The sequence below is a fragment of the Mauremys mutica genome, chromosome 9 (genome assembly GCF_020497125.1).
Source record: "Mauremys mutica isolate MM-2020 ecotype Southern chromosome 9, ASM2049712v1, whole genome shotgun sequence".
Lineage (NCBI taxonomy): Eukaryota > Metazoa > Chordata > Testudines > Geoemydidae > Mauremys > Mauremys mutica.
The window spans coordinates 23,837,392-23,852,860 of record NC_059080.1 but is presented as its reverse complement, the minus strand read 5'-3'; the positions used below and the strand labels follow the sequence as shown (position 1 = coordinate 23,852,860).

The 15,469-nt window shown below is 45.8% G+C and overlaps 1 protein-coding gene across 5 annotated transcripts in view; it reads right to left on the bottom strand.

Moving 5' to 3' along the window:
- Nucleotides 1-15,469, bottom strand: part of STARD8 (StAR related lipid transfer domain containing 8) — a 122,900-nt gene that overhangs the window by 37,205 nt on the left and 70,226 nt on the right. The gene's annotated exons all lie outside the window — the stretch shown is intronic.

Here is a 15,469-nt window from a genome sequence, read left to right as displayed (position 1 = left end):
GCCCTTCAGCCTTCTCTTGGAGAGGCAATGTGAAATGTAAGGTCCAGTTCTACGCCTTTTGGAGCTGCAGCACATAAGGTGCAAACCCAAGGGGAGAATGGGGCAAAGATGGCTTTAAACATCTTTGCCCCCTCTGGATTCTGGGCAGCTGTAGGCCGACGTGTCCCACACAGAAATTAGAACAGCCACAGAGGTTGCTCAAAATTATAGCAGCCTACCAGGGCAGTCTCTCGGCTGTAACTCTGTAGTGCCGGGGTGATAAAAACACGCCCCCCCGCCCCTCCCCAAGCATGCACTTTACGTTGGCCCTTACAGGAAAAGAAGTGCAGGACTAATTATGCAGGCCTTGCCTAAGCTGTGCTTGGACGGAGGCAATTCTTCTCTAGTTACTTCGGGCACCATTAGGGCCCCTAAACACCAGCTAAAGTGGCAAATAGGGGCCAGAGCAGGGGGCAGAATCTCTCCCTCGGTGTTTTAAGGGACCGTGGAAAACCCCAAGCCACTGACTGCTCAGTTAAGCCTTGTAACAGAGAGAGAGCTAGAAAACCCAGTGGGGTACAACAAAACGTGACAGGTCTAAAACCAGCAAGGCACAAACAGTGGAGGCAGATTTTAATTACAGCTAGAAAACCATTTCCCAGAGCTCCAACTCCGCACCTCCCCTTCAAAACCAAACCAAAACAATACAACCAGGGTTCCAGAATTTCAGAGCAAGTTTCCAAATTCCCCATAAAAAAATGTCTCACACAGGCAATTAGTGTGTGAAAAACAAACCACATCACAAAGATGCCCATCATGGAAAGCTATGAAATAAGATGCTGGGCAGATGCTAGGGGGAATGCAGGCTCTTTCTATTAGACTCCAGCTCAGCTCTGGCGTTAGCATGTGTAGCACTTTGGTGTGGGTTTTGTTTCCATCCTGGTTTAAAATAAACTATTGCGTAATAAGTTAAATATGCAGAAGTGGAACTTAACTTCTCTCCCTAGTCTGTAAATGTAAACACCTTCCTATTTATCATGGAACCGACAGAAAAGTCTGGTATGTTCACTGGGCCATGGAGAACACATCTGTTTCTTAAGAGGACTGGGCTCTGAAATAGCAATTTTACACTTAGGACTCGGATCCCTACTTATGCTAAACATATTGGGCCAGATCCATCCCTATTGTAACTGTACTGGAGTTACAGCAGGGATGAATCTTGCCGGTGATGCCTAGTTCTGCTCTCACTGATACTGCTACAACCTCATTGAATTTGACACTAGAATCAGATTGCACAGGTGTAAGGAAGAGCAGAATATGGCCTGTTAAGTGTAGAATGTACTCATCTCTCTCCTTGGTATTGACGATAAATATATATCTATAAAACTAAGCTGGAGAAAGGCAGTGCAGGACACACCATTAGGAAGAATCCCATGCTGGCCGTTGGGTATGGAGTACATACTGTTTAAATAGGTGTTTTTCAGCAGTAGTGCCGTCGTGGGTAAAACTTGGGTAAGCTGAGTTCACCCACTTCTCATCGGTGGAATGTGGAGCTTAGCTTAGGTTAGTTAACCAGCCCACTTCTTTTTTTTTTTACAACATCCCCGTGTTTTCCAGTTTCATTTTCTATAATTCTGTGATACTATTCTGCAGGCCTGATTCTCCTCTCTCTCACACCAGTGTTACTCTACTGAGGTCTATGGAGTTACTCTTGATTTACACCTGTGTAAGGGAGAGGGGAATCAGCTCCTACGGCTCCTGCTCACATCAAGATTTGCAGAGGAAGCAAAGTAAATGGAATTATTCCATCCCTGACCCTCAAAGACACGTAACATTAAGCAAGTGAATAGCGATATTCCAACACTAGAGGCTTCCAGCCATGCTCTAAACAGCTCCCGCCCTAGGCTCTCACCCCTAGCCACCCTAGGGTTGGGAAACCCAGCTCTGAGTTTTGCTCTGGATCCATTTCTCATACAAACATGTGGTGTGAGGAGCAGTTTTTTAGAATGGGAGAGGTGTGCCAAGTTTTTACATCCTGTATCCCAGTAGCATTGACCAGCCACACCTGAATCTGAGCCTCCACGGTTTGGCACACGTCACTGATACATAGTAATTGATTTTGTCTATTCACATGATTCCCAGTACAATCAGCCAACCTCCTAAACTTTAACAGCCACAAGCACAGATAGAGTATGGAGACAAGCGTAAGAAACTCCACTGGACACTGTCCCAGATGCGGTGGGTTTCCATAATTAACCTTCACACAGTTACAAGGGCTTGTAAGCTTTGGAAACTGCACCCTGCTGCACTGCCAACAAGGGATTGTTCAAATGCCTCCATCACATTCAAACCCTGAAATAGTCTGTCTAATTTTAACAGCACTGATTCTGTCACAACTGAGGAACCCTTGGGAATCTAAAACACTGGCAGGCAGAAAGTCAACAGAGAGCAGCCACGGTTTGGGGCCTGGCTGGGAACTGGAGCTGCAGCAGAGGAGAGTTCACGAGTCAATGACAGAACCAATTTAGACAGTTGCACAGCTTAAGGAATGGATCACTTTCTTGTTTACATCCCAGACATTTACTGTACTGTGCAGGATAAACAAGAGTGATCTGGAGGAAGGAATGCTCTGAGTCAGCTGAGGACAAGAGCTACTTAAATACAGGCGAGTGTGTTGTGTGTACATGTGCCTGGTTGTGCATGTGTGTGTACATTTGATAGGCACAGTCATCTTTTGGGAAGGTGAGGGAGGTCCCTCCCTCTAGGAGACCCTTATTTCTTCCCCAACATCTTTCAATAAGGTCCCAGATTGCATCTATGCTTGTTCCAGCTGTGGAGGGATGGATACTGCTCTCTCTGAAGTGCAGTCAGACCAGACTAATGGTCCAGTCCAGTCCACTCCCTCTGACTTGCAAACCCGGTCAAGGCACTAGTCTCTTTCTCCTCTGCAAATCCATTGGGGGAATAAGGAGGGGTTGTTTGATCACCAGCTCTTTGTTTTTCAGTAAGCCAGAGACTCACCAGTTACAGAAGACAAGCACCAAATGAATGTGTAGGGACCAGGGCCACCTGAGGGGGGGGGCGCAAGTGGGGCAATTTGCCCCAGGCCCTGGGCCCCGCAGGGGCCCCCACGAGAATGTTGGAGGCTCCCCCTGGCTCCGCCTCCGCCTTCCCCCATCCCCTGGTGTCCCAGCGCACCACATCCAGGAGCGGCCCTGGACAGAGCTAAAGCGGCCTGGCTCGGGTGGGGCCTGAGCTCTCCTGCTCAAAGCCGTGTGGTAAGGGGGTGGGGCTGCGAGTTCAGGTCCCGTTGGAGCCAGGCTGCTGCAGCGCTGTGGCTCTGGAAGGGGGGGGAGGCGGGGGTAAGCGGCATGGTAAAGGGGCTGGGGCCATTGGATAAGGGGCACTCAGGGGACAAGGAGCAGGATGGGTCAGGGATTCTGAGGGGGGCAGTCAGGGGGCAGGAAGTTGGTGGGGGTCGGATAGGGGGCAGGGCCAGGCACAGCCTTCCCTACCCTAAAGCTCATTCAGCAGTTTGAGGCTTGCAGACAGCTATTTAACACAAAGAGCCAAGCTGTTATCTTTTCCCTTAAGGCTACCATCCCTTTCACGTCTCAAATGCCAAATTATAGTCTACATTTAATTTCAGTGCCATAGGGAGATACATGTCAGGGAGGGTAGCGTCAATAAAATTAGCCACTTTAGATGAACAGTGATAGAGCCAAGACAGCCATGGGGGAGGGATCACATGAGAAGAGCAATATCCTACACCACCTACCTCCTTCCCAACCCTACCAAGGGAGACCCTTCCTCCCCTACATTCCCCAAAGCTCCAGATGGGTTATTTCAGTGGTTCTCAAACTTTTGTATTGGTGACCCCTTTCACATAGCAAACCTCTGAGTGTGACCCCACCCTTATAAATTAAAAACACTTTTTTATATATTTAACACTATTATAAATGCTGGAGGCAAAGCAGGGTTTGAGGTGGAGGCTGACAGCTCGCGACCCCCAGTAATAACCTCATGACCCCCTGAGGGGTCCCGGCCCCCAGTTTGAGACCCCCTGGGTTAATTTAATTTTAGCACCCTGTGTTCATTCACATGCATGTGCTATTTTGAGCATTTCAGTTTTCACAACAGAGGCTCATCCCAGATTCTGGAACAAGCTCAAATGCTCAGTTTGTGGAGTATGTACATAAGTTATACTAAAGACAAACCCACAGTAACTGTCTCCAGTTTGTGAGGGACCCCGTGGATCCAGTCTCTAGGAAACAGATAAATTCATGGAGGTTAAGCCAGGATGGGTAAGGAATGGTGTCCCTACTCTCTGTTTGTCAGAAGATGGAGATGGATGGCAGGAGAGAGATCACTTGATCATTACCTGTTAGGTTCACTCCCTCTGGGGCACCTGGCATTGGCCACTGTCGGTAGACAGGATACTGGGCTGGATGGACCTTTGGTCTGACCCAGTATGGCTGTTCTTATGTTCTAACCTAAATGAACCCAAAGTTATGGAGACAGATATGAATCAAGGAAGCCAGCAGAGTATCAGAAACCTGGAAAAATCTCTGACTGGATGGGCTCAGGCGTTTGGTCACAAACTAAGGTGGTTCAAAAGTTTTGGATTTTTTTTTAAGCAGAATTTTTGTATTGTTTCTTTAAACATTCAAACACAGCAAGCAGCAAATATTTGGCCACACACTTCTGAAACCCCAAACCATGTTCAGGTTTTGGCAGACTAATTTCAGCTTTTCAATTAAAAAAAACACAACACATTTTGAAGGAAAGCAGACATTGTCCATGATTTTTTTCTGCTTTTTAAAGACCCCTAGTTTTCGATCCAAAAAAAGTTTTGACGGAAAATATTTGTCCAAGGCTTTTAATGAGCTTTAGTGCCTTTTAGAACTAGCTGATGCTGAGAACCAGTGATACTTTGTAAAGGTGACTTGAAAAGAAGTTCTCAAAATTGGGTTTGTGCCAAGATGCGAAAGGGTTTTAAATGTTTATTTTTCCCAGGGCTGCCGGGGGGGGGGGGGGGAAGCAAGTGGGGCAATTTGCCTCGGGCCCCACGAGAATATAGTATTCTATAGCATTGCAACTTTTTTTTATGGAAGGGGTCCCTGAAATTGCTTTGCCCCAGGCCCCCTGAATCCTCTGGGTGGCCCTGGCCGGGACAAGAAGAGCAGAGGTCTAAGATACCCCACCCCCAAATCAAATGGTGCCCTGTTCCTGGGCTCTGGCAAGTATAGGCTCAGAGACCTTGCAGGACTCCCATATAGTTAGCAAGCTCTCCTCAGTACAAGTAACAAGCTGCTGTTCTATTATCAAAACAAACTTTCCAGACAGGACAAGGTGTTTGCTTACTCCCAGCCCCCTGCCATCCACAAGTGCCCCCTGGACTTTGCAGGCGCTCATTTCTTTCCTTGAAGTGTCTGTTGAATGACTATGTGTAGGCGCCTGCCATTTTCTTCTTTTGTCCCTCTCAGTTCCAAGGGCATCTCCCTTAGTTACCTCTGTCCCACGCAAGCCTTTGTAGGTTCCTTGCCCTGTTCATTCTCATAAGCACTGACATTAGAAGTAAAAAATCTCACTGCACCCTCTCTGCATTAGTCGCCTCATCTGTAAAATGGGGATAACAACATCCCCCTACTTCCCAGCAGGGTTGTGAAGATTCAGTAATGTACCTAACAGGCTCTGAGGCTGGAGAGTGCTCAGTGCTACGGTCTGAAGTAATTTGGTTTGGAAATGCCATTCTGCCTATGCACAGCCACACGCCCAGGCATGCATCTGCAGCTCCATTCACTAAAGCTTTTATTTCAACACTGGGCTATTCAGTGAGCTGCTGTCAGTCGCTCTTCTCTTTCTTCCTCTTTTAAAAGCAAGGGAAATTCAAAGTTACTATGAAGTTACAAGCACTGATGTCACAGTGCTGCTATAGAAAGGTATAGGAGTGAGGACTCTGTGATATGCAGAAATATATAACTATGGGCTGAAAGGCCAAATTCTGCCCTGTTGTGTGCAGCCCCACTGCCATAACTTAAGATTTCCCACCTTGTGTTTAAAATCTCAACCCTCATGATGCATTAGACTTTAAATATAGTCCTTTGAACATCAGGAATGTCTGACACTGACGGGTCTCAACAACCTTTTAAAACGTAAGGGCCAGATTTACATTCATGTGTGCAGCTCCCATTGACTTCAATGGGAATTGCAAGTATCTTTTGCCAAGGGCAGAACTGTCCCCCAAATAAATTAGGTCACACTCTAGACCTTTGAGAGGTGGATACATGCTATTCTTCCCATTTCACAGAGGGGGAAATGGATGGCCAGCTCCTCCTCATTCAACATTCGCCTCACTGGGCCAATAGATCTTGATATTCACCCTGAGAGAAGCCACTGCTCACTTTATGCTGCACTGAAGATCATGGGATTACTTCAATCAACCAAACTGTTGCAGCTTTGAGTATATGGCAGCTCTGCAGGCTCAGATTAGAGGGGCTGCAGAAGGGCTGCTTTGAGGGGAAAGACAGACGGACAGCTGTGGGCTGCCTTCCACTAGGCTTTCCGGTAACTGCAGTTATCTTCAGCCTTCTTGTTTACTAGCTAAATGAAGGAGGAAGTGGCCAGTCAGGCCAATGGAGTTTACAGCAGCAGGGGGGTTGTGTCTGCTTCTCTCTGTGCTTTGGCTTTACAATCGGGAATATATAGTGGACAAGGACAGACCTAGCCAGACATGCATTTAGCAGGGGGTAGGTCACATGTGTTTGTGCGTAGGATGAAATTCGATGCGGTCCCTCCATCACAGGTAATTATATACACATGTCCCACACACACATTTCTGCCCTTCTCTGCACTTTAGCTTTTATTCCTCCTTGGCCACAGCAGGATGCTTCCTCTCATGCCCCTCAGCTTGCACCTGACAGCAGGAGCGAGGTGGTCGCTCGGGGGTTAAATGTGACATATTTAAACTTTGCAGCTGCATAACACATGTCTGGCAGAAACAAGGGAGTGTGAAGGGTGCTAATGGGAAAAAATAAGACAGGGCATACAGCAGGCACAACGCCAAGCAACCTTTCTTTCCTCCTTCCCCACCTGCATTTCACCAGCTTTTCTTATCGAGATATATGAAGGGCCGTGCCAGGGAGACAACACGGATACCTCTCCCCTTGACCCAAGGATGCCACAGTCAACTCAAACCTCAGCTCCTTTTTGAGGACGGGAGGCCCAAAGGACTAGGGCAACGTGCCCACTGTGGTGCTTGGGACAAGGAGCAGGCAAGGCAAACGAATAGTATTGGAGGCCCTCTGAGCTTTGGTTTGGCAGGATCATCCACCTCCTGCATCATAGGATGGTTTCATTTGCCTGGATCTAGATCTTGGGCTGCCAAGTTACTGTTTTTCTTCTAAAAAAAACAAGGAGTCCTTGTGGCACCTTAGAGACTAACACATTTATTTGAGCATAAGCTTTCGTGAGCTAGAACCCACTTCATCAGATGCATAAGTGGAAAATACAGGTATTATAAAATACAGGAAAATACCTGTATTTTCCATCCATGCATCTGATGAAGTGGGTTCTAGCCCACGAAAGCTTGTGCCCAAATAAATGTGTTAGTCTCTAAGGTGCCACAAGGACTCCTCGCTGTTTTTGCTGATACAGACTAACACGGCTACCACTGAAACCTGTTTTTCTTCTACACACTTTAAGCTATTCTCTTCCTGACTCTTATCCTATTGCTACCTTTGCTCCACATAGTCAGCCAGGCTCTTTTTAAAGAAGTTGTATTGAATCTTTCAATAAAAATAAAATGAGTTTCAAAATGTGTCTGGCCAGACAAAACATCCAGCTGGGACTAATCTAGAACTCTCCCAACTTGCTGCATTTGTGTCTCAGAAGAGAAGAGTAGCCCGCCTACCCTGACCCCCTCCAGTCTGCAGGCTCGCAAAGTGAAATGAAGCACAGACACACAAACCAACCAGAGGGAAATGGACACAGATGTGCACAAACAGTTCAAGTTCTGCTCTGAGTGGTAACCACACGGATTCCAAGAATCCCCAGGACCGTTCCCCTCACTCCGCTGCACACTGAAACATGGTTTGGTAGAAATGCTGGAAGCTAATTTGTGAGGGGGCTATGGGGTAAGTGTTGGGAAAATAAGGATAAAAAACAACCTTCAAATGTGATGGGAAGTTACTATTTCCAGTCACAAACCCGTAACAAGCCAAAACACCAAGACAGTCCAGTGCAATCTACAGAAACAGGAACTTTATGTCTAGCCAACTGTGTGGCAGAAGTTTTGTTAAAGGACAATTGCTTTGCAAAATGGCCTCTAATTTCTATCCTTCCCCACCGCTACCCCCACATTATGTTGCACCAATAATCAGTGTCAGCATAGTCAATCACAGGCACAAATGGCAGCATTTTGACTTCTTAGCACTCAATCTGGAGCCACTGTTAGGTAGTTAGATATCTATGTTCCGGCATTTGAAGCTACAACCCAATGGTGGACATGTTACTGCAGGTGCAAAATTATAGGCAATGTTTACAGAGCTGACCCAAAGAGCAGATTCTTTCAAAGTGGAAGTGATGCTGGGTAACTCGGGGTACCTTCTTCTCAATGTTTAAGGAATAGCAGTACCTCTGTCAGTGGGCCTCCCTTAAAGATCACACACAAAGGAAGGCATGAACACACACCTTTGATTGCAGCAGCTACTATACTATACAAGGAGTGAGCAGATGTGTATCTCTCCCTACTCAATGCTCCTAGGTGACCACCCAGCCATTAATGTATTGATATATTTAAGTAATTTCTATAGCTCTTAATACAGTGGAAGGTGGGTGCTTTAATTACAGAGAATAAAGGCACAAAAGAACAAAACAAAATCAGCTACTCAGATGCTACACAAAACAAATGTATATATCCCACCCCCTCTGGGATTGCTCCATCACTTTCCTGTTAATTGTCCTACTGATGACAAAAACACTTTGTTTGGACTAAGGGAACCCACCGTAATCTGAACTCAAATCAGCCATGGGCCAGTCTGCTTATCTCAATGCTGAGATGCTTGCACTGTAGGCACTTTGATGGTGAGAGGATGCAGCATTGCATCATGGCCACTGTAGTTCAACACAGCATCACCACGCAATCACCTTCTTTATGTTGGCCAAAAAATGGGACCTAAAACTCACCACCACTTCTAGCAACAGTGGAAGCCATAGTGTAGACAAGGGGCAGGAAATTTTAATGCTCAGAGAACTAATGGACCACACAGTGGAAACAACACCTGATCCCACCTGAGTCTTGTTCACACTAATGCTCCCAACATGGCTACAACCAGTGGGGCTGCACCAGTGGTGAATTGTGCGTGCCATTTTTGCCAGAGAGTATTACTGCACCCTATGTGAAGTCAGGACAGTGATCATCATACAAAGCCAGCCAGATCCAGGAAAATTATTTTGCTAAAAAGTCCAAATGGGTGGCAGCTCTAGTTTTGGCCATTAGTCATTGCACAGAACTGCTTTCCTCTCTGTAATGTGGTATTTTTGGCCGCTCTGGCACCAGCAGAGCCAGAACTTCTTACCAACCCTACATACTGTTTGAAGTTTCCTTGCTGTACTAAAAACCTATTGGCTTTTCTCAATGCCACTGAAAATCAGGCACATTCTAAAAAATTCTTAAATCCAGACATTAAAAAATAACTACTTGCTATTTCCCTCAATTTTTAAGTATTTGTTAATTATTTAGAAAGGTCAGTGTTTGTTACTAGGAGAGAATGCATTGCAACCTTTTTTGCAGAACTGTAAAACAATCCATTTTCTAGGCAAGCAATGTAAAGACTCCAACTAACTTCAATGGGAGTTGGACCTTGGTTCAGAAGAGCTGAAAACCTAGATCACTATTTGCCATAACCAGCTGCTAACTTAAAACGCCTTAAATGCCAGCATGGTTAACCGGATTCCATCTAGTCAATATGCTTTCTACAGTATTGCCAGCACAAGCTGACGTCCCATATATGAAAACTGCTGCCCAGACACACTATCCAGGAGCAGTGAAAGGTGATTTCCCAGCAGAGGCACAAGGTGTTACTTTAGGCTTCAGACCTGAAGAGCAGATTTCCCCGCCTTTTTTAAAAAAAAATGTGCTGCCACTAAAGAATGACAATTCCAAATAGTTCTCCAGCTCTCTGGAACAATCTGCCTCCTCTCCACCTCACCAATCCCTGCACTTCAGACACTGAGGGTTTGTTTCTATGAACATTTAGCTCACACAGGGTTGCCAGGTGCCTGGTTTTCGACTGGAATGCCTGGTGGAAAAGGGACCCTGGCAGCTCCGGTCAGCACTGCTGACTGGGCCGTTAAAAGTCCAGTCGGCAGTGCAACGGAGCTAAGGAAGGCTCCCTGCCTGACGTGGCTCCGTGCGGTTCCCGGAAGCAGCAGCATGTTCCACCTCCAGCTCCTATGCATAGGGGCAGCCAGGGGGCTACGGACGCTGCTCCATCCCAAGCGCCAGCTCTGCAGCTCCCATTGGCCGGGAATCGCGACCAATGGGAGCTGCATGGGCGGTGCCTGCAGATGGGGCAGCATATGGAGCCGCCTGGCCGCGCCACTGCATAGGAGCCAGAGGGGGGACATGCCACTGCTTCCAGAGATGCTTGAAATAAGCACCGCCCCAAGCCTGCACCCGTGACCGCCTCCCCACGCCCAAACCCTCTGCCCCAGCCCTGATCTCCCTCCCACCCTCCGAACCACTCAATCCCAACCCAGAGCCCCCTCCTGCACCCTGAATTCCTCATTTCTGGTCCCACCCCAGAGTCTGCACCCCCAGCCGGAGCCCTCACCCCCTCCCGCACCCCAACCCCCTTAGCCAGTCTGGTGAAAATGAGCAAGTAAGTGAGGGTGGGGAGAAAGAGTGACAGAGGGAGCGGGGGATGGAGTGAGCAGGGGCGTGTCCTCGGAAAAGGGGCGGGGCAAGGGTGTTGGGTTTTGTGCGGGTAGAAAATTGGCAATCCTAAATTCACAGCAAGCAGAAGTGGGAATCTACCTTGCACTAGCCTGCTGCAGACTAGCTGTCTGTGTGAACCCTGATGACACTGTTAATGCACTTTGATCTACAGCAGAACCTCAGATTTACAAACACCAGAGTTACAAATTGACCCGTCAACCACACACCTCATTTGGAACTGGAAATACACAATCAGGCAGCAGCAGAGACAAAACTAAAAAAAGCAAATACAGTACAGTACCGGTTAAGCAAGCTACTAAAAAAACCCAAAGTTTTTTTTAAAAGATTTGACAAGGTACGGAAACTGTTTCTGTGCTTGTTTCATTTAAATTAAGATGGTTAAAAGAAGCAGCATTTTCTGCATAGTAAAGTGTCAAAGCTGTATTAAGTCAATGTTCAGTTGTAAACTTTTGAAAGAACCATAATGTTCAGAGTTAGGAACATTTCAGAGTTACAAAGAGCCTTCGTTCCTAGTTCTGGGGTTCTAATGTAGTCCTGTTTCAAAGAGGACTAGAACACTGCACATTACTTAACTGTTAATGAGCATCAGCGGGGTCCACATAGACAGTTAGTTTGCTGCAAGCTAGCGCAAGGTAGAATCACACTTGAGATTGCTGTGAGTTAATTATTCACATAGACAAGCCCTAAAATGTAATTCCAAATCCACCTCCACTACTTTCAGTGAGCTGTCAGCCATTAGCCCAGACAGGCACTTACTTTGCCCAAACCTTGCCTCATCCATTAGCCCCATCTGACTATCACATCTGGTACAGTGGAAGCTAGGTGTATGAACAAATTTAGGCTCCAATTCCACAGAGATTTAGGCCAGGTCTACACTACAAATGTACATTGGTTGACAACATCGCCCATGAGCAACGTAGTTATACCGACCTAACTCTTGGTGCAGACAGCGCTATGTCAGTGGGAGAGCTTCTCCTGTCAACATAGCTATCACCTCTCCTGGAGCTGGATTAACACCAACAGCAGAAGCTCTCCCATTGGCATAGTAGCGTCTCCACTAAAGTGCGACAGCAGCATAGCTGCATCACTGTACATGTAGACAAGTTCTAGGACACATGTTTAAGCTTTAAACATGTGAGTAATCCCATCAAGATCAAGTTAGCTCTTTGCGGGACGTGTGTGTGTCTGTCTGAGTCTGCCAGCTGAAAATTTTGAGAGTAGAAGTGATTTTATTCCCCAGAGGGGAGCAACACAGTAGACTGTGCCTTTAACTAGCAGTGAGTCTTAATTTTGTATCCACTCTAATATAAAGAGCTCTAGGAGGCTTTGGCCTGATGGAAGGTTGTGTTGTATTGTCTGGGAAATCAGCCAATTCCACAGCATTTGTGGTTGATATTTTAAAGTTGCTCCAGAACAGATTCTTAGCTCTAATGTTGCACATTACTGCCTTCACTGCAGCAAACCAAGGGTTCATTGATAAACTTAACATTAACAAGTCACCGGGACCAGATGGCATTCACCCAAGAGTTCTGAAAAAACTCAAATGTGAAGTTGCGGAACTATTAACTAGGGTTTGTAACCTGTCCTTTAAATCGGCTTCTGTACCCAATGACTGGAAGATAGCTAATGTAATGACGATATTTAAAAAGGGCTCTGGAGGTGATACCGGCAATTACAGACCGGTAAGTCTAACGTCCGTACCGGGCAAATTAGTTGAAACAATAGTAAAGAATAAAAAATTGTCAGACACCTAGAAGAACATAAATTGTTGGGCAAAAGTCAATATGGTTTCTGTAAAGGGAAATTGTGTCTTACTAATCTATTAGAGTTCTTTGACGGGGTCAACAAACATTTGGACAAGGGGGATCCAGTGGACATAGTGTACTTAGATTTCCAGAAAGCCTTTGACAAGGTCCCTCACCAAAGGCTCTTACGTAAATTAAGTTGTCATGGGATAAAAGGAAACGTCCTTTCATGGATTGAGAACTGGTTAAAAGACAGGGAACAGAGGGTAGGAATAAATGGTAAATTCTCAGAATGGAAAGGGGTAATTAGTGGTGTTCCCCCAGGGTCTGTCCTAGGACCAAACCTATACAACTTATTCATAAATGATCTGGAGAAAGGGGTAAAAAGTTTGCAGATGATACTAAACTGCTCAAGATAGTTAGGACCAAAGCAGACTGTGAAGAACTTCAAAAAGATCTCACAAAACGAAGTAATTGGGCAACAAAATGGCAAATGAAATTTAATGTGGATAAATGTAAAGTAATGCACATTGGAAAAAACAACCCCAACTATACATACAATATGATAGGGACTAATTTAGCTACAACAAATCAGGAAAAAGATCTTGGAGTCATCGTGGATAGTTCTCTGGAGACGTCCACACAGTGTGCAGAGACGGTCAAAAAAGCAAACAGGATATTAGGAATCATTAAATAGGGGATAGAGAATAAGACAGAGAATATATTATTACACTTATATAAATCAATGGTACGCCCACATCTTGAATACTGGGTACAGATGTGGTCTCCTCATCTCAAAACAGATATGCTGGCACTAGAAAAGGTTCAGAGAAGGGCAACTAAAATGATTAGGGGTTTAGAACGGGTCCCATATGAGGAGAGATTAAAGAGGCTAGGATTTTTCAGCTTGGAAAAGAGGATACTAAGGGGGATATGATAGAGGTGTATAAAATCATGAATGATGTGGAGAAAGTAGATAAGGAAAAGTTATTTACTTATTCCCATAATACAAGAACTAGGGGCCACCAAATGAAATTAATGGGCAGCAGGGTTAAAACAAATAAAAGGGAGCTCTTCTTCACACAGCGCACAGTCAACCTGTGGAACTCCTTGCCTGAGGAGGTTGTGAATGCTAAGACTATAACAGTGTTTAAACGAGAACTGGATAAATTCATGGAAGTTAAGTCCATTAATGGCTATTAGCCAGGATGGGTAAGGAATGGTGTCCCTAGACTCTGTTTGTCAGAGGGTGGGGATGGATGGAAGGAGAGAGATCACTTGATCATTACCTGTTAAGTTCACTCCCTCTGGGGCACCTGGCTTTGGCCACTGTCGGTAGACAGGATATTGGGCTAGATGGACCATTGGTCTGACCCAGTATGGCCGTTCTTATGTTTTTATGTACAGCAAACACTCTGTCACTCTTTCGATCAGTTATTTCTGTTAGCATCCCATTGCTAGTCTCAGCTCGTGGGATCCCCACTACCCTTCCATGGATGATTGGGAGAGGGCTAGAAAGCAAAGTGTCAAAAATGAGTAAAAGCTAAATTACGCAATGAGCAACAGAGACCATGTCTACACAATGGAGACTAGCAGCATAGCAGAATCGTAGCTATGCTGGCAATAACCTGTAGTGAAGACACAGATGACAGTTATGGTGGGGTTTTTGCTGTTGCTGTAGATACTCCACCTCCCTGAGCAATGGCAGCTAGGATGACAGATGTATTCTTCCATTGACCTAGCTATGTCTACCCCAGCGGTTGGGTCGGTATATACCCCTGAGCGCTTTAGCTATGCTGACCTAAATTTTAAGTGTAGACCAGGCCTAAGCCAGTTTGAGGCCTAGTTGTAACAGGACAATTCAGATAATGGGACAATTGAGATGATTAAAACCCTAATACATGGATGGAGGGAGACCCACAAAAGAGATTTCATCTCCCTTTTTATTTTGGCACCTCTAGGGTAACCAGACAGCAAATATGAAAAATGAGGCCAGGAAGTGGGGGGTAATAGGAGCCTATATAGGAAAAAGACCCAAAAATCAGGACTGTCCCTATAAAATTGGGACATCTGGTCACCCTAGGCACCTCATTATACTCTGCCCCTTTTGATGTGTTGTTTTCACTCGTCGTGTTTTGTGTATAAATCAGGACGTGACCCTGAAAACACTTACACATGAAAGTAACTTTGCTCATATAAGAAGCCAAATGTACTCAATGGCACTACGCAAATGAGTAAAGTTACTCGTGTGTACAGTATAAGCGTTTGTAGGAAAAGCTCCCGTGAAAGGATTGTACACTCCCTGTGCCAGGGACCTGGGCTTCCTTCAATCTGAAAGGCCATTGTCTACCTGCAGCACTATGGAATTAATAAATAATCATCTGTCTTCTCTTGCAATCCTCTCAACGCACCCACTTCGTTCGAATACCATCAGCATTATTACTGCATTTGTCATTAATACAGCTGCATAATTCTCACTGGCACAGCAATTCTCATTTGCACAGAGTACAAATCAATCCTTTTCCCTCCTAGCATCCCACCCCCATAACTCCATCTCTTGCTCCCTCCAAAAGAGAAGTTTTTAAAAAATAAATCTTCCCAGGCTACAGAATTCATCGATGGCATGGTTGGCACGTCAGCTATTTCTAAGGCTTCCTGCCAACCCCAGCTCCTGTCCCTACCCGCTCCCTCTGCAGGAGGGAAGGTGGAGGGTTGGAAAGCACAGAAAGGCATATTGGCATGCGCACAGGAAGCAATAAAAGTTTAGTAGAGCTGGCATGCGAAG